Consider the following 19782-nt stretch of genomic DNA (forward strand, 5'->3'; position numbering starts at 1 on the left):
AGATATGTGATGGTCTGAAAGGCTGCATCTAGTTGGAGTGGAGAAGCACCAAACTCGGCCTGAATGATGTGATGTGGTACAGATGGTTTCCCCCGGATCATCCGTGAGAGCATGAGGATCTGCAGGCGCTCCACCCGTGTCCACTCTATCTCTGACATGTCAGGTCCCCAACAAGGGCTGCCATACATACCGGCTGGTCGGATCAAGGAGTCGAAGAGAAGAGCCTTGGTCCGAGGGTCCTCAAAGTGGGAGTGGAAGCATTGTCTCTCTAGCCGAGCTACTGAGGTGTATCCCCTACTCAGTCTGGCCTGCATCACTGGTCTCATTGTGAAGATCGGGCCGGAGAAGATGACCCCCAAGTAAGTGTATGAGGATACGATCTCAACTGGTGACCCACTGAAAGTAAATTGCTTCCGTTGCATGTTTGCTCGAGAGGTGTTAAAGATCATGACCTTGGTCTTGCCAAGGTTGACCTCCAAATCATGGGATAAACAAAAAGCCTGCAGTGCATCCACGTGTCGCTGAAGCCCCTTGGGTGTGGACGACAAGAGTGCCACGTCATCTGCATAAAGAAGAATCCTGATGATGATCCCGGCAAGTGAGCAACCGGTCCCTCCGGAAGCCCCCATGAAAGTCTCAAGCTCATCGATGTAGAGGCCAAACAGGGTGGTGATAAGGTACAACCCTGTTTAACCCCTATGGTACTCAAGATCTCATCTGTCCAACCTGCGCCTGTCCGAACTCGGCCTGAGACACTCTCATAAAGTGCCATGACTGCCCAGATGATCTCCTGATCAAATCCCAGTGTCTGTAGGCGTGTGATGAGACGAGCTCGAGGTACTATGTCAAAGGCTTTGCAGAAATCCACAAAGCAGCAATATACCCTCTCCTTTCGTGATCTGGCCTCCTCAATGACACTCCTGAGTGTGAGTACATGATCCATAGTCCCATGGTCTCGCCTGAAACTGGACTGACCCTCTGCTCTGAGCCCTCTCATCTCTCTGAACAGGCTAACCGATGCATCCAATACTGTTGCATAGATCTTGGACATCACATGTCCAATCATGATAGTCCTGTAGTTACTCGGGTCCATGGGATCCCCTGCCTTGTGGATGGGGGTGATGGTGTTGAGTGTTCAAGTGCAGGGGAAGCCAAGGCAGATAGCGTCATTGAATAGCTTTGCTAGGATCGGGGCTAATGTGTAGATCCCATATGCGATAAACACAGTGCATAGCCCCTCGTGATCCTTAGCTCAGCCATTGTGCAGTTTCAATGTTGCGTCCTTGACTCCCCCTCTGGTGAACAACGTGCAAGTGGTGGGGCGGGGTGTGTGTATGAGATCTGGTGTAGGCTGGTGTGGGACATCATAAAGATGGTGTGCATACGTGTGCCAAACTCTCGTGTCGGTGAGGGGTGATGGAGACCTATGCTCAAGGAATCTCTGCCAAAAATCCTTAGAGTTGTTGCTGTACAAGATGTTCAGCAGCTCCTCATTTCGACGAAGAAATGCATGCTTCGTCCGACATATGAGACGTCGATACTTGCGTACCGTGTCTGGTGTGTTCGGGAGGTGACATCTGGTTTCAAGTCGGAGTTGTCGGCGATAAGCCTTGCACTCTACATCGTACTAGTTGTTGCAGGGTACAGAACCAAGAGGTGGTGGTCTAGTGGACCATGTGGTGTGGGGAAAGATTTGGAGGGCAACCTCGTGGAGTGTGCAACTAATCAAGGCAGCACGGTCCTCTATGAGTGGTATGTGATCGATGTAGGTTAGGAGTCTGTTTAGGCGTCCAAAGTAGGCAGGGGAGAGGCTGTGATCAAAGTGTATGTCGTGGTAGGTGTCGTGCTTCCTATGTGGTGTGGCTAAGCATGGGGTGGTGATAGTGAAGAATAGGTATGTGTGATCACCTCCTGGAGGGAGTGATGCTACGGTGAAGTCGGTGATACATGAGGTGAAGGTAGGGGATCCCATGATGTAATCTACTACACTAGTGCCCCCCCCGTGTGGGAAGCAAATAAAACCACTTGAGGAGGGCCATAGGTCAAGCCCGTTGTAGATGATGAGATCATGCATCCTGCCCAGATCAAGGAGCGCGTGTCCATATGGTGTAATAGGCCCGTGTCGGTCCGATGAGATCCTGGTCATACCTGCTCCGTCTAGGTCCATGTCTGGTAGCATGATAGAGTCGTCTCAGAAGTCTAGGAGTGGTGCCTGGCGCGTGCTCGTCTTGGCGTTGAAGTCCCCAACAAGGAGAACTTCCCCGCGGGCTGAAAGGTCTGGGATATCCTGATGTAAGGGTGCATATGGCGATGTCTCACCCTCCTCTCGTGCCACTCTGGCGAAGTGGGATGTGCTTGGCGGGAAGTAGCATATTGCTATGAAAAGGTCACGAGTGGTTGTGCGTCAGATCTGGATCCACATGAATCGGGAGTGTGCGTCCTTCCTCTCAATGAAGATGGCTCCAGCGAGGGAAGACCTGTACAATGTTGTGACCCCGCCTGATCCTCGAACTCCTCCTGTATCCCTCGTCTCATCCCTGAAGCTGACTCCCATGTGTAGCCACTGACTATCGGTAGTGGACGCTCTGGGCTCTGGTGTGTCTCCGTGTAAAAGACTGTCTTGTCCTGTGTAAGATTCCGAGAAGTTCCCTGGGTTTGACCATAAGGTACCATTACAGTTCCAAATGGTGCAGGCTAGGGTCTCAAAAACCTGAGTTTCATAGGCCCCTCTCCCTAGGAGGTACAGGTGGGAGCCCGACGGGTGCCGATCAACAACCTACCATCTCGGACCACGGCCATTTCCCCTCCTTGCGGGCAACATCCCGCTGCTAGAGAAGAACTCGTCGCTCCTCAATTTGTAGTGGTGTCAAATCCTCATCCATGGATAGGGTGGGATGCTCTCGTAGAGCGGCTCGACGTCGGAGTGTCGCTAGTCAAGCATGTGAATCTCTGAAGCGAATGACTAGGGGCTGCTCTCGGTTGGGGGGTCTCTCCCAACATGCCATGCTCCCTCTATGCCATGGTCGGGGACCCCCATGGTGGTGGTCACAAAGGTGATCGCCTCCTCCATGGGCGTCGTAGTGGTGCCCGTGCTGTCTCGCGTGATCCCTCGTATCCGGATGTTGAGGGCCTTCAAAGCCCTCTGCTGCTGCTCCTGTATGGCAACTGAAACGGTTGCCTTTGCGGGCTCCCATTTCACCATGTCCACCCTCCTAGTCATCTCTGCTATAGCCGATTGTATCATGGCTATCTGTGCCTTCATCTCTGTGACTGGGGTCCCTCCAGGCGCTGCTCTTAGGGTTCCAAGCTCCTCTCAAATCTGTGATGTCGTGTCTAAGCCCCTGGATAAGGGTGCCCTGCTCGTGTATAATGCGGGCCTGCTCCTGGGTGTATCGGGCCTGCTCCTGAGTGTAATGTGTCAGCTCTGCCTGACGGGCCCGGATACTATGTATCTCAGCCAATAGGGAGTCCCAAGCATCTGGTGGAGGCCTAAGATATCCTGGCCCAGGTGGGAACTAGATCTCGAGAGGGGTTGGAATAAAGGTGGGCTGTTGAGGTTGTATTGAGGGTGGGGACAGCGTGATCTGGGCGGGGGAGTGGTATGTAGGAGTAGCGAGGCCGGAAGAGGTGATGAAAGGTGGCTGACTGAGAGGTAGAGGGGATATGAGGGAAAAGTATTGTGGAGCCGTGGCCGGTTGGGCTAGTGGTGGGGCTACTGGAGAGGAGACTTGTGATGATGATGCAGGAGAGGGGGAGGAGAGAGGTGGCGTAGATGATGAGGCGGATGATGGTGGTCAAATAGTGGTGATAACCATAGAGGTCGAGGATGTGGTGAGCGGCATGGGCTTTGGGTGCGCACCTTTCTTCTGAGCCGCGGTGCTGTCCATTGTCAAACCGCTCCGGTTGCTGCGTTTGTTGAAGTCCTCCAGGCTGAGTTGCTTTTGTGTTTTCCCCTTGTCACCATTCCCCTTCCCCATCTCCTCGCGCATGTAAATTTGGACCGAAGTGTCTTCCGCCTAGTCCCTTGTCCTCATCCCCCTTTGCCATTCATTATGGGGGAGGCAGCAGCGGGCAAAGGAGGGGTTGCAGGAGGGCGGAGCTGCAGGGGGAGGGGGCAAAACAGGAGCAGCTAGGGAGGGGCAGCAAGAGGGCCGGAGGGGAGCGGGTGCAGGGTGGAGGGGCAGGGCGGAGAGGCGAGGGGCAAGGCGGAGAGGTGGAGGGGCAGGGCGGAGTGGAGAGGCTACGGGAGAGGCTAGTGGGAGGGAGCGGAGAGGCTAGCGGGTAGGGCGGAGGGACAGAGCGAGAAGGCGTAGAGGCTAGCGGGAAGGAGCGGAGAGGCTAGCGGGCAAGGCGGACATGCTAGCGAGAGGGCGGAGAGGGAGCGGAGGGGCTAGTGGGAGGGGGCGGAGGGGCAATGAAACCGGCCTCTAATCACTCAGAGGGCAGTGGAACTAAACCTTTAATCACTTTAGCACTTATTTACAGCTCACAAAGCATATATCACAACCATTAACCATTGCATGATCACCATTTGGCATTTACCCATTTGTTCACAAACAAAACCACTCAAAAAGGGATGGAGGCTAGAATGCCCCTGCTCAACAAACATAGACAAGTGCACCCGATTGGCCCCAAACACCGTGGCGCCCCTTTCGGTATTTCTTTATATTTCACAGTGAAATGATTACAAGTTGCATCTGGGAGACCTTCCTTGCAACTGAGCACATAGCCCCAATTCACTAAGCCTTCGCAAGGCTTTCAAGCATAGAACACCATCACATAAGTGCACTTAACCCATAGGCTCAACCCAAAGGCATTCTCTTTTCCGAGTGCAATTCCATTGCCTGTCCAAATGCAATCACACTGCACCCCAGCTGCACTCTCTTTGAGTGGTTTCCAGATGGCATTCACAAAGCTTTTCAAAGCTCCAAAATAAAATCAACAAAGTACCCAACCAAAGAATGACTCATGTAGCACTGCCCGGGCACCTGTGAGCCAAGAAAGAGGCGGCACACGAGGCCAACCAATAGCTTATGGCAAAAAGAAATTGCAGCAGCAAAATCATAACTCACCAAGCCCTGAAAACTCAAACCAAGTCCTCAATCGCCAAGAGGACATAGTAGCCAATGCCCAATTGCATTCTCAGCCAAAGAGGAGTGCAAAGGCATGAAGAAAGAGCATTTAAAAGAGCCGACCAACAAGAATTCCACTGAAATATGCGAAAAGAAGCACTTCTATCGCGAAGAAATGGGAGTTCTTGGGCTCAAAAGAAGCGTGCTTCAGAGAGGAATGCATTGAGAAGGTTTTGGAGAAGTTTCATCGTCGGAAAGTTCTCCAAAACTGAGAAAAACCAGTCAACCAGCGCGTGGGACCACTCGAAATTCAACAAAAAACTGTAGCTTTGCAAGAGGAGAGGCCTAGGAGGCGGTAGAAGCAAAAAGGTCCACAAGAAGCCACTTTTGCAAATTCGACCAGCAAAAGAAGTGCTCAGCTCTGCCCGTTCTACCAAACGCACGGAGGGAAAAGCATATCACTACGAAGGGGAGGCAGAGGGGAAGCCATCGGGCCAAACGGAAGTCGAGGAATCCAAACGGGTGAGGAGTTATGAAGAAAAACGGAATTCAGCTGAAGGAGGCTGAAAAACCAGTCCAAAACCTCAACAAACGAAGAAGATGAGAGAGAAAACCACACATGTGAAGTTTAGAAGGCCCACGAAAGCCCAGGAATGGCAAAGGAGCATGTAGAAGGCACTAGCGCCACCTGGAACTCTAGGGGGGCCACTGAAGGTACATGGCCCTCTAGGGGGCCCATGAAAAATGCCACATCATCATTTCCCAACAACCACTCTTTTAATTCCTTGGAATGCCTTTGGGCCTAAGGATTAATTACGCTTATGTGCTAGGCACCATGCCGCGTTTAATTACACATTATTAAGCCCATGCTTGGACTTTTAAAACCAGAGTTGTCACGGTCTTGTAGTACATTAAAGTACTTAGAATTTCATGCCCCCGTGACATACCCCTCTCTTGAAACAGCAAACCACAGTTTGCTGCCCCAAAACATAGGAGCGAGCATGAAATATAGCATAAAAGAGTATACAAGAAAGCCGCAGCTATAGTATACACAGACCACAGACAGTGAAAATATGGCTAGGAGAGGCATGGATCCATCCATATACACTGCTCAAAATCTATGTGATCCTCGGCGATCAATAGTCAAGATGCATCAATATCATGAAGTCTCACAGTAGAAATATTGTCAGCTCAGTATCTCGAATGAAACATACAATGTCATCAAGCGACCTCATGAAATCACGGTGAGCCCGTCTGTACTGAGGGAGTGGAGGTGCTACCCCCCTCTCGAACACCAGGTAATGCTCCAGACGCTCGCTCTGCTGAACTACCTGTAGGAGCTCGGACTAGAAAGCATCAAGGTAAAGCTGCAATATCCCAGGTGAATTTGTCAGTTCACCTTCCTCCATCCATTTCGCATCAAGTGATGGGTAATTTTGAAATTTTACAAAGTAGCGACGGATAACTTTACCCTTGAGCTTTCTATCTCTGTGTGCCAGAATCTGCTCTGGGACCAGAAGTTCATCCTGTTCTTCCACTTCAGGCTGCACCTCATCAGGTAAATCCTCGGGAATATCTCCATGATATTGCTTTAATAAGCTCACATGAAAGGCATTATGTATCTTCCAATGCGGAGGCAACTTCAGCCTGTAAGCTACCTCGTTTATCTTTTCAAAGGACCATAGTAACGCATTTTCAGCTTTGTGTACAACCTTTCCTTGCCTTTCTTATTTTTCATCCTTGCCTTCTGAAAACGCAGCAAAACCCAATCACCTTCTGTGAATACCAATTCCCTGCGGTGCTTATCTACTGCTCTTTTCTGCTTGTCCTGACTTCTTTGCAAGGCATATTTGATCTTCTTGTAAGCCTCTTTAAGGCTTTCCACAAAACGATCAGCTTCGAAGATTTTCTCTTTTGTATGCAAAATGGGAGGTATCTTCCTGGCACCTTCCACTATTTCAAAAGGTGCTTTACCTGTGGATGTGTGCACCGTATTATTCCAGCAAAGACATAGCATTTAAACATATCCAAGATGGTAGAGTTTTCTTGCTCCGATTGTCCATCAGACTGAGGGTGAAAAGATGACGAAAAATTCAGCATAGTGTCCATATTTTCAAACAGCCCTCTCCAAAAGAGGCCGGTCATCCTCGGATCTCTATCACTGATTATGGATTCAGGCATCCCATGATACTTGAAGACATGCTACAGAAACAATTTGGCCATTTGATTTGCTGTAATTTTCTTTCTTACTGGCACAAAGTGGGCTTGTTTGCTAAACCTGCAAATTATTGTCCACAATCCATCATGTCCAGTGGGAGTACGTGGAAGATCAAACACAAAATCCATAGCTATGCTTTGCCATGGTCTATCCGGAATTGGCAAAGGATGTAACAACCCACGTGCCTTCTGCCTGTCAAACTTTACTTTCTGACAAACCATGCATATTCTCACATATTCTTCCACATCTTTCCTCAAAAAGATGGCCAATAAAAGTATTGCTCCACTGCTGTAATTGTTGCTGTAATTCCCCTATGTCCTGCATATGGAGGAGCATGACTTTCCATTATAACTTTCTGTCGCATCTAATCAGTGACACAGAGTCATCCATGCATCAAAATGAAACCCTCTTTCAACATATAGTGATCATGCCTTTGACCATCAGAAAGCTGATCATAAATAGTTGAAAAATCAGCATCATTAACATATTGATCTTTCATCACATCTAACACATTGTTGTAAGCAATGCTCACTGCTGAAACACTGGGTTTCTTGAAGACTACTTCAGGCTGTGGTTTCTTGGAAAGTGCATCAGCCACGACATGTTTGTTACCCGACACATGTACAATTTGAAAATGAAACATTGAGAAGTTAGCCCATCTCATGTGCTTTTCAGATAATTTTCTCTGCGTGAGAAAATATCTAAGTGACTGATAATCTGTCTGCACATAAAAATCAGCTCCAAGAAGGTAATGTTTCCATGTGGTCAAAGCATGTATCACTGCTAACATTTCCTTCCCGTATGTCTGCAAGTACAATTCAGCATCTTTGAGAACTCTACTCTCATATGCAACCACTCTGCCATCATGCATCAAAGTGTCTCCTATGCTGTTCCCACATGCATCACAAGTTACAGCAAAGGGTTTTGCAAGATCTGGCTAACGGGTTCAGAACGCAACTTTTGCTTCAGCTCTTTAAAAGCTGCATTTTCCTTTGGTCCCCACCGAAACGGTACAGCTTTCTTTTGTAAAGCATGCAAGGGAGAAGCAATTTCTGCAAAGTACTTTATAAACCTCCGATAGTATGAACACAACCCAAGAAAGCTTCTGACTTCATGCAGATTTTTCAAAATTGGCCAACTCCTTATGGCCTCAACTTTTGCAGGATCCATCTTGACTCCATCCTTTGATACTATATGACCGAGAAAATGAATCTCATGCATAAAGAACTCACTTTTCTTGGTGTTTATTAATAGCTTGTGTCTTTTCAACTCTTGAAACACAATAGTGAGATGTTTCCTCTGCTCCTGCTCATTTTTAGAGAACACAATGATGTCATCGAAGAAAGTGCCTACAAACTTTCTGTGTGCTCTGAAAATTATGTCCATCATTCTATTGAAAGTGGAAGGTGCATTAGTCAAACCAAAAGGCATCACAAGGAACTCATATAAGCCAAATGAAGTGCGGAAGGCAGTCTTGTAGACATCTTCAGGCCGTATCCTTATCTGATGGTATCCACTTTTAAGGTCAATACGACTGAACATTAAGGAACCTTCCAACTGATCCAATATATCATCAATGCGTGGAATTGGAAATTGCGACTTTATTCAGAGCCCTATAATCAATACACATTCTCCAACTGCCATCCTTCTTTTGCACAAGCAACACAGGGGAGCAGTAAGGAGAATTACTTGGCTGTATTAATTCCTTTTCCAAAAGTTCCTTCACTTGTGACATTCTCTCTTCCTGTTGTGCCTTACTGACACGATAGGGAGGTATATTAGGCAGTGAGCTTCCTGGAATTATATCAATTTGATGATCCTCGGGCCTCTTGGGAGGTAATTCTTGAGGAAGTGCATCTGAGAAACAATCCTGAAAATCTGAAATAAAAGCAGCCCTTTCTCTATCTAAAGCAGAAAGAGCAGAGCCTTCCTGAACTGGTTGGCTGTCCTCTTTGACAAAAATCAAGTACGCTGAAATATGACGCTTTATTACATTGGAAATACAAGAAGCTGAACCTACAGGGATGGACTCCCCTTTCAACTTTACATCAAATACATGATTTTTGCCTCTATGAGTTAAAGAAATCTTCTTGTTTCTCATCTGCACATCAGCCCCCACCCTGTACATCCAAGGCATCCCAAGCAAAGCATCACACTCTAGCAAAGGCATAATGTAGAAGTCCTCTGCATCCTGATATCCCTGGATATGCATCCTCAACTTGCCAATGATAGGAGTGATAGGTGTGTCTTGGTGTTTGGCAGCCCGTTTGTTGTCTTCTTTCTTGCTGTCCATAAAGCCCAAATTCTTCTCCTACATCCATGCATATGCTGTCCTTGCATTCTCAATTAATTGAGTCATAGAACCCACCTTGGTTTTAATGCAATAATCACGTAGCTCACTAGGCAATCCACAACAGTACCTCTCTATTTGCTCTTTCAAAGAAACATGCCTGTAAGAGCTCAATGGCAGCAAAACATCCCAAAACCTCTGGGTGTAATCATCAAGATTCTTGCAAAGTTTGTATGACAAGTCATGCCAGTGTGAAAGTACTTCAACTTCAAAAGTTGGAGTAAGCCAAGTAGAAGAGAACAGTTGCTTAAATTCCAGCCAAGTAGCAGGTGCATCTCCATGAAGCATAAGGTTGGTGTACCACTTAAGTGCATTGCCTTTCAAAAATGTGGCGACCTTCCTCATCTTGGATGCTTCTGTAAACAAACCCCCAAGAAATGCAGCATCAAACTGTTGAAGGAATGTGAGGGCTTTGTACCTGTCCTGTACTCCATTATATGTATAAAACTTGACATGAGAACCACCATCTTTAAATTCTTTATATACATTTGATATTGGCTGTCCCAAAGATGGTTGTATATTTGCAGCATTCCCTTCACTAGGGAGAGCCATGCTTGGCTGAACATTAGGCATGGGAGCATATGATGTGGCTTGCATGCCTAGCTGCATTCCCACATTGTCATACATGGCTTGCTTTCTATGCCCAATTGGCAGTGGAATCAACATAGCAGCAAAGATAGAATTTGTACCAAAATATTCAGGTTGCTGCCTCAAATATGGCTGAGGTGGTTGAGCCACATTTATGGACTGCACATTATTATTTTGAGGAGTAGAAGTACCCAAACCAAGGCCTTGTGCTGGCTGCTCATACTGTTGCACTGGCTGTACTTTTGGTACCTTTTTCTCAAGTGCTCTTTTGGGTGATCCCTCTCTCTTGGAAGTCACTTTCTGAGTCATTTTTGATGGCTGTCCCTCATGGGAAACTGATGCATGAGTGTGCGGTCCGCCATGAGAAGATGATGCATGTGTGTACTCACTCTTTCCGTGCTTGTGCTTTGTTGATTTCTTCTTCTTCTTGGCATTTGTTTGTACAATCTGAGCCAAATTTTGAGCCAGCTGAGTCAAAGTAGTCACTGCACTTGCAAGCTGTGTATTCAACATAGTAGCATCATCTGACTCACTGCTAGAACTAGTATCACCGTTGAGCTCAGTTGTAGCTTCATGTGTGGCCTGCTCAAAAGGCATTTGTTGGGCTCCCTGCAGCTGTACACTAGCTGGATCATCAAGGCTTTCCTGCCTTCTCCTTTGAGGAGTTGTGAAGCTCTCTTGCTCATGGGTACTCACCATGTTTATGGTTGTAATATTCAGCTGTCAAAAAGTGCAGCAAAGATATCCTTCTACCAAACTACCGAGGCCACCTCTTAAGAAAGAGTGTGTGGTATCCTGGCAATGGAACCAATGAAACCGGCCTCTAATCACTCAGAGGGCAGTGGAACTTAACCTTTAATCACTTTAGCACTTATTTACAGCTCACAAAGCATATATCACAGCCATTAACCATTGCATGATCACCATTTGGCATTTACCCATTTGTTCACAAACAAAACCACTCAAAAAGGGATGGAGGCTAGAATGCCTCTGCTCAACAAACATAGACAAGTGCACCCAATTGGCCCCAAACACCGTGGCGTCCCTTTTGGTATTTCTTTATATTTCACAGTGAAATGATTACAAGTTGCATCTGGGAGACCTTCCCTGCACCTGAGCACGCAGCCCCAATTCACTAAGCCTTCGCAAGGCTTTCAAGCATAGAACACCATCACATAAGTGCACTTAACCCATAGGCTCAACCCAAAGGCATTCTCTTTTCCGAGTGCAATTCCATTGGCTGTCCAGATGCAATCACACTGCACCCCAGCTGCACTCTCTTTGAGTGGTTTCCAAATGGCATTCACAAAGCTTTTCAAAGCTCCAAAATAAAATCAGCAAAGTACCCAACCAAAGAATGACTCATGTAGCACTGCTTGGGCACCTGTGAGCCAAGAAAGAGGCGGCACACGAGGCCAACCAATAGCTTATGGCAAAAAGAAATTGCAGCAGTAAAATCACAACTCACCAAGCCCTGAAAACTCGAACCAAGTCCTCAATTGCCAAGAGGACATAGTAGCCAATGCCCAATTGCATTCTCAGCCAAAGAGGAGTGCAAAGGCATGAAGAAAGAGCATTTACAAGAGCCGACCACAAGAATTCCACTGAAATATGTGAAAAGAAGCACTTCTGTCGCGAAAAAATGGGAGTTCTTGGGCTCAAAAGAAGAGTGCTTCAGAGAGGAATGCATTGAGAAGGTTTTGGAGAAGTTTCATCGCCGGAAAGTCCTCCAAAACTGAGAAAAACCAGTCAACCAGCGCGTGGGACCACTCGAAATTCAACAGAAAGCTGTAGCTTTGCAAGAGGAGAGGCCCAAGAGGCGGTAGAAGCAAAAAGGTCCAGAAGAAGCCACTTTTGCAAATTCGACCAGCAAAAGAAGTGCTCAGCTCTGCCCGTTCTACCAAACGCACGGAGGGAAAAGCATATCACTACGAAGGGGAGGCAGAGGGGAAGCCATCGGGCCAAATGGAAGTCGAGGAATCCAAACGGGTGAGGAGTTATGAAGAAAAACGGAATTCAGCTGAAGGAGGCTGAAAAACCAGTCCAAAATCTCAACAAAGGAAGAAGATGAGAGAGAAAACCACACATGTGAAGTTTAGAAGGCCCAGGAAGGCCCAGGAATGGCAAAGGAGCATGTAGAAGGCACTAGAGCCACCTGGAACTCTAGGGGGGGCCACTGAAGGTACATGGCCCTCTAGGGGGCCCATTAAAAATGCCACATCATCATTTCCCAACAACCACTCTTTTAATTCCTTGGAATGCCTTTGGGCCTAATTGTGGGCAGTGATAGTTTTTCTCGTTTGTGGGGCTTGCAAAACTGCAACAGTGTTGTCTGCGCTGTGAAGATGGAATTGTAAGGATGGTATTCTTTATGTGAAGTTGGTACTGCTGATGACAGACAAAGTGCTGATTGCTTCTGCTCCTGGCTGTTTTGAGGACAGACAAAAAAGCTTATTGTTTGTGCATGGAAACACTGCAGCAGAGAATGGATTAAATTGAATGTGTTATGGTGGTCTGAACGAATTGGGCATGGGGGGCGTAGGGGGGGTCCTGTGCACTGCTAAAGAGACTGCTTTTACATCCTTCAAAGATCTCTGCAAGAAAAGGCAAGACATGATCATTTTTGTGCTAGGCACCATGCCGCGTTTAATTACACATTATTAAGCCCATGCTTGGACTTTTAAAACCAAAGTTGTCACGGTCTTGTAGTACATGAAAGTACTTAGAATTTCACGCCCCCGTGATAGGCAAGGCGGAGAGGCTAGCAAGAGGGCTGGAGGGGGGGCGGGTAGGGCGGAGAGGCTAGCGAGAGGGGGCGGAGGGTAGCGGGTGCAGGGCGGAGAGGCGGAGGGGCAAGAGGGGCAGGGCAGGGCGGAAAGGCAGAGGGGCAGGGTAGGGCAGAGAGGAGCGGGTGCAGGGCGGAGGGGAGCGGGCAGGGCAGGACGAGGGGTAGGGTAGGGCGGCGGAGGAGCGGAGGGAGAGTTGATATTCAACCTTGGGAAGACCAAGGTTATGCTCTTCAACACGTCACAGACATAGCTTCACTTACCGAGGTGAGCCAGTGGAGATAGTGCAGTCCTACACATACTTGGGAGCAGTCTTCATAGAACCCATCTTCATAATGACTCAGGTAGCCAGGGCACAACTCACAAAAGGGCAGATAGCTTTGGCTTGACTCTAGAGATAGTGTTTCCAGGCACACTTTCACACTTTAGTGCAGACGACTACCATGTATGCAGCACCCTTTTGAGGGAGTGATCTCCCGGTGACAGACTGGAGGAGATTTGAGCAGCTACAAGTGACTATTGGGTCCATGATGATTCAGAGAAAGCCCTCAGTCCCACTTGAGATAGTATAGGCAGAGTTCGCCATGACACCTCTCCAGGTTGATGCCATCTTTCAGAAAGTGACATTCATCCACAGAGTTTGGGCATTACCTCACTGGAGACTACCAAGGCTAGCATCCAAACGACTAGCAAAGAGAGGGTCAGACACATGTTATGCGCGTATATCCACACGGTTTTCCAGGCATAGTATTCAATGGATAGACTTCCCTCCTTTCAGTACAGCATGGGCGCGCCACCTGAGTCGATCCCACAAGATGAGATTAACCATATCATACCGTTAGATCTGCTCTAGCTCCACACATCTCGGACATGGGGGAGGACCAGGAGTTCCCCACCAAGATCCAATTCTATCGTGACCACTTCCTGAGAGCATCGGAGGAGTGATTCATCATCCAACCCCAGTATCTCGAGGACAAAGGAGTCTTACATGCACTGAGGATCACCATTGGACAGATGCAGGTCTCATTCCATCAGTTGAGGATTGAGGCGGGGAGAGTTACAAGTATACCCAGAGAGCAGTGGATCTGCATGCTATGCACATTGGGGATGGTCGAGAAAGAGGAGCATTTTCTATGTGCTTGCCCAACCTACTATGAGATCTGGAGGCGATACCACTATCTCTACCAGGAGGGGATCGGTCCACTCTCACGGCTGATCCACTTCCATGCCCAGGTCTGCATTGGGCTTATCTGATTGAGATGTGCCGACAAAGGGAGATACTACTACGACATATTAGAGAGCAGCAAGAGGTGACCAAGACAAAAGATACAGAGGCTGACTTGATCACAGTGACACGTCACAGACTTCTATATGCATTTGAGTCAGCTCCAGGGCACCGCAGAGTGGAGGAGGAGCTAGCTCATATGAGAGCAGTCTGGATCACTAGAGAGAGCCAACAGGGTGATACCAAGAGAGGGACACAGAGACCACACGCGACACGGAGAGCGACTAGAGCACACACTATTGAGATCCGACCTATCATAGCTTTCCTCAGAGGAGACCGCTAGAGACGAGGAGTTACTCTGGACACAGCTTAGCGAGTTCAGAGATCAAGGAGACCATGTCCCCTACCATAGCATGAGACAGCTCAACAAACGTAGATCCGATATATTTTCATAGCTCACCAAAGAGCCACCACGGTGCCAAGGTTAGGCTTTGAGTCCCAGCTCTCAGTTTGTATTTGATTTTGCTTGAGCTCATTCACTTAGCATAGCATAGGGCCCTAGCACACCCTTTACTCCAGCTCATTGAGGCTTGTATGAGGTTTCTTTGTGGTGTACTTTGTCCCATAGGTACGCGAGGCCTCTCTTGGACGTTAATACAACTTTCTTTCTTTCTTTCTTTCTCCCTCTCCATCTTAGCCTTCCATTCCCACCTTATCCTCCCCTCTCTTCCTCATGCTCATTAAGTAGCTCCACTACCACAGCCCATTGTATTCAGGTTTTTTCGCAGTCTCATAGACCCATCGGTCTTCCGAAGACTTTATTAAACTTTCTTTCTTTCTTTCTCTCACTTCCCCTTGAAAAGTAGCACTAGGGCTAGCGTGTTTGGAGATGCTGCAGGGGGGAGGGAGGCAGCAGCCCCTCCCCACACCACCTTTTGTTTCATGACGTTGCACAACGGGAGGGAAGGAGCAAGCCCTCTTGTTTTTGCTGATGCAAAGGGATGGAAAGCGCCCCCCCCCCCCCTTCTAGTGGCGATGGAGTTGGAGCAGTGGAGGTTGAAGGGACAGAATCCCGGAATTGGGATCTCAAAGAGATGGCACGACTCTCTTTTCAAAAATGTTGGATCGGAACAATCACCAATCATCTATACAAGCACCAAAAGCAAGTGGATAGAAGGCTGCTGTTTTGACAATCGATGCTAAACCATTATCCATGTATAAAGGAAAGAGTCATACCTCGCATGCAGTTGATGCAAGCTGTTCCAGCTTAATGGCTATTGTTCCCTGGAGCAGTCTTGCCTTCATGCTTTGTGGCCAGCCTCTTCTCTCTGCGTATGGCCTACATATTTTTTACCTCACAGCCTTGGTTGCTTCTTTTAGTTCCTCCTTGAGATCCTTTTCTTCCAAAAATGCTTGTGCCTCACAACCTTTACCAATCTCGGCTACTCAATCTGCTGCCCAGGATGCCCTTGTTACTGTCCCTCTTAGTTCTTGACCTTGAGAGCTTGTAGTGGCAGTTCAGCTCGTCACTTCTTCCTCTCTATCAGCCCAAATCCCTTCCTTTCTCCTAGTCTGCCCCTCATCCCCAGACATTCCTCTATGATGTTCCTTGCATCCTTCGCATTCCCTGTATTCTCTCCTCTTCTTCTGTTTGGTTACTCTCCCTTCCGCTTCACCTTTCTCTTCCCTCTCTAATCTCTCCTGCATGCAACCACCTCCCAAATTTGTAGTTATGGCTTAACAGGCCGACAATGGACTTCACTTGATAATGGACAGCTCTGGTGATAGCGTTGCTTATGTGGCTCGTTTGGAGTAGAGCATGACATGGTTCGGTGAGGCAGCTGTGAGCTTGAGTGTTGGTTGACTAGCGAAGGCATGGCGATAGGCTTTGGGCAAAACTATACTAGATACACGATGACAGGTTATGAGCAGCCAGGCAAGCAAGCCTAGTGTATGGTGATGAAGAGTCATGCCAGATTGCAGAGATTAACTGAGATGCACGTGATGACGCATGGCGACATTGTGAATTAGTTAGCTGTGGGGATGGCAAGCATGGCTAGCAGCAAGAAAGCTTGGTGTATGGCGAGCTTGAGCAACGAGCTGAAAGGGCATAGCATGAGCAAGCACGAAGAGACACGAGTGGTATTGCACATGACGACAAAAGCTTTGGCTTCTAAGTTATTATTGATGTGCCTATGATGGTAGATAGTGCTAGCATTTAATCTCATAGGTCATGGCATTGGGCAAGAAGCTTAACGTGCCATTTGTTACAGTCCGTCATCTCCACGGGTTTGTCAGAAGGATGGATGGGTTTATTGTGTTGGATTATGTTGCCACATATGTAATGGTGAGTTTTAGATTTGGATTAAGGGGATTATTTGTGTGGGGTGATGGCTAGAGCAAGGAGGCTCGCCTAATTCTTGTGGAGTTAATGGGCATTAAATGTGTGCATGTGTGATTTGGATGTGGTGATGGCCCAAAAGAGGCTCTAAAGCAACCCATTGTTTATGTATGCAGCAACATGAGAGACTATTATTCATGTGATGGAAAATGACTCACAGAGGGTGTTGTACTCATTATCCCTTCAGTGAATCGTTTAGCATTGGGGGAAACTATTATAGGCCTTGTGGAGAATGGAGTAGGAGAGGCCAAGATGGGGATTAAGGAGGATGGCACAGAAGGAATTATCCCACATATGATGGGGTGTGGAGAGGCCTTGGGGAAGTGACCATACGTGTTTGTTTTGGAGAAGATTATCTTCTTATGAGCCTTACATCGTTTGATTTGTGTAATCTCTTTACCACTTGGTAGTTCCTTGTAATTTATAGGTTCATTATCATTTTTTTGTGAAAAGGTTCGAGCAAAGGAAGTGAAGATGTATTTTTCAACAGATGATCTGCTTGTTATGTTCTCACCAAACCACTGAACTTCAAAGTATTGACAATGTGAAAGAATAAGCTAAGCAATAAGGTTGATAGGATATTTCCTGCATATTTAGATATAGATTAGAGCCAAAGGATAGGTTCACGATTTATTAGCACAACCAAAGGATAGCCTCAGCACAAGTCATGAGGACCAAATGAGCGCTATGCAAAGGTGGAAAGGTTTGATTACCATGAGACTTTTGCTCCAACCATGAGGATAAATCAGTCCACAAGTTACACATCATCATTGGCTTGCTTAGGAGATGGTTGTATGAATGGTGAGCTAGACAAAGAATTCTATGTACAATAACCTAGCGCATGAAGTAATGTGATCAAACCTCGAAAGGTACTCTACAGGGTCATGTATGCTTATTGATGAGAAATTCTGAAAGATTGATTTGAGGCTCCACAAATGCTAACCTCTACCTCTTCATTTAACTAACTAAAGCTGGTTGTGGCTTGTACTATTCATCCAATACACAATCCCACATCACTAACACGGTTGAGGTATAGAGTTAGTTCTCCATTCAATTGAGCCAAAACATTGGAAAGCCAGAATGTGGATGCTAAATACATCAAGGACACCATCTAGTACACTTTGGGTACAACTCTGAGTGATTTTTGTGACCCAAATCGAGTAGTTGCCACACATTTGAGACATTCAACTTCAATTGCTTCATGTACAGATAAGGTCGCTACTATTGGATGAGCAAGAAGCAATCTACCCTAGCACAAATGCAAAGTACACACCAGCGCATTTTGCTATATGTGATCTTCGAGGAGATGGGAGTAGATCAGGATCCTCCAAAAAATTTAGAAAGTGACAACCATAGTTACATTGTTGTTTGCAAAGAATTCATTTCTCTATGCTCACACAAAGCACATCAAGGTCCCTAAGCAGTTTAGACTTTTAAAGCAAGAACATCAAGCTTGCATCTTTCTCCATCACAGTAACTGCACTGTCACTTTCACAAAGGGGCCTTATTGGGATTAGTATGAGTACCTTCTTCTCTACTAGGCATTGGTCTTCAATGATTAGTCATAGAGTGGGAGTCCATTATCAACATGACCTTAACCCACTTGTGACACCCAATTTTGACATGCCCCGTATGAGGAGAGCCAAGAAACATGGGATAGAGTAGGATCTTCCCCGAAATGTCTAAAAAGGACCATCCTTATTGGGGATAAGGGACCACCTTCAAGGTGGCTCAACAAAGAGCCCTATGTAGGACCTAAGGCCTGGTTGGCTGGCTGTTCAATTAACACCTAGGCTTGGACCATTATAGGTTGTCTAGCATGTTTGTGAGAAGGGCTTACTTGGTTGGCTCGTGAGTGTGTGCCTACAAGGCTGGCCACTTGTGGCATTATATAGTGGGGTCCCAATTCCTCCTCTCCATACCTACTTATCTCATGTTGATTGATTACCTCATTGGGGTTTTATTGTCTGACTAACAAGGGATGCCCCCCCACCCCAACTACTAACCCTATATAATGGGAGCCTTGTTAGAGAGGCCTTGAGCCTCACCCCTCTGATGATGACATGTGTAATAGTTAGGACTTAGTCCCATATGCAAATGTGTGCCTTGACGTACCTTGGATATAATGAGGATGTTGAGTCCTCATTGAGCAACCCCCCCCCCCCAAAGGAATTTCTGTGCTCAGTGGCCTTTGGCATGGCTATTGGGCAAAGTGTGGGACCCAATGTACCTAGTGCTCTTCTTTGTCAACTAGTGGCAAGTTATGCCTACCCCAACGTGGCATCTAGTATGTCCTACATCTGCTCGCGGCTGATGGGTGGCAGCTATCCTACCTAGGTAAACTTGTCAAGGCATACAAAACTGTGCATTGTGCTATTGCTCTATCCTTGCCCATGGTTGACGCATGTGCATGCATGATTGGCAACGGTGGCTGTGGGATATGGCAGCCCGTGATTAGTGTAGAGACTGACTATGGCTGCAGAATGTGGTGATCCATAGTTGATGCTGTGCGGACCTCGTGATTGGTGCAAAGACTGGCAGCAGCTGATGTACTTATTGATGGACCCATGTGCCAGAATCACGACACCCATGCACTCGCTCTTGATGCTGAGCTGTCCAAAATGTCTACTTGAGGGAATTTCAGCTCATCGGAGGTATTAGAGAGGTGTCGAGTCTCACCCCTCGTGATAATGATAAGTGTAATATTGAGGGACTTAGTCCCATATGCAAATGTGTACCTTGATGTACCTTGGATATAATGAGGAGGTTGAGTCTCCATTGAGCATCCCCCTAGGGAATTTCGGTGAACAGTGGTGCCGAAAGCGATGGAATTTTGAGGTTCGAGCTCTGAGCGAAATCAAAAAGGTGGGATAGATGAGAGATGATGGATTGCCGGGACAAGATGGCAGGCCTCGTCTCTCTCACAAGGCAGCCAGCTGGAAGGTGGCGGTGTCTCCATGGAAGATCCATAACTCCTTCCCCTGGGTCCCAGCCACTCGTCCATCATATGACCAAGACAATTATTAGTCGTTTTTCTCATCACATTGAGGGAGCCTTATTTTGCACTTGTCCATGCCTTGTATAGTTTGGTTATTTCAATCAAGATGCAAAGCAAATAGTACAACTAGTAGATCTATATGTA

General features: G+C 47.2%; 1 protein-coding gene across 1 annotated transcript in view; it reads right to left on the reverse strand.

Moving 5' to 3' along the window:
* Nucleotides 1-19782, reverse strand: part of PYD2 (pyrimidine 2) — a 112364-nt gene that overhangs the window by 74012 nt on the left and 18570 nt on the right. The window lies entirely within an intron of this gene.

The sequence above is a fragment of the Dipteris shenzhenensis genome, chromosome 24 (assembly GCF_047967505.1).
Source record: "Dipteris shenzhenensis isolate YYH24624 ecotype China chromosome 24, Dip_SZ_1.0, whole genome shotgun sequence".
In the NCBI taxonomy this organism is placed as follows: domain Eukaryota; kingdom Viridiplantae; phylum Streptophyta; class Polypodiopsida; order Gleicheniales; family Dipteridaceae; genus Dipteris; species Dipteris shenzhenensis.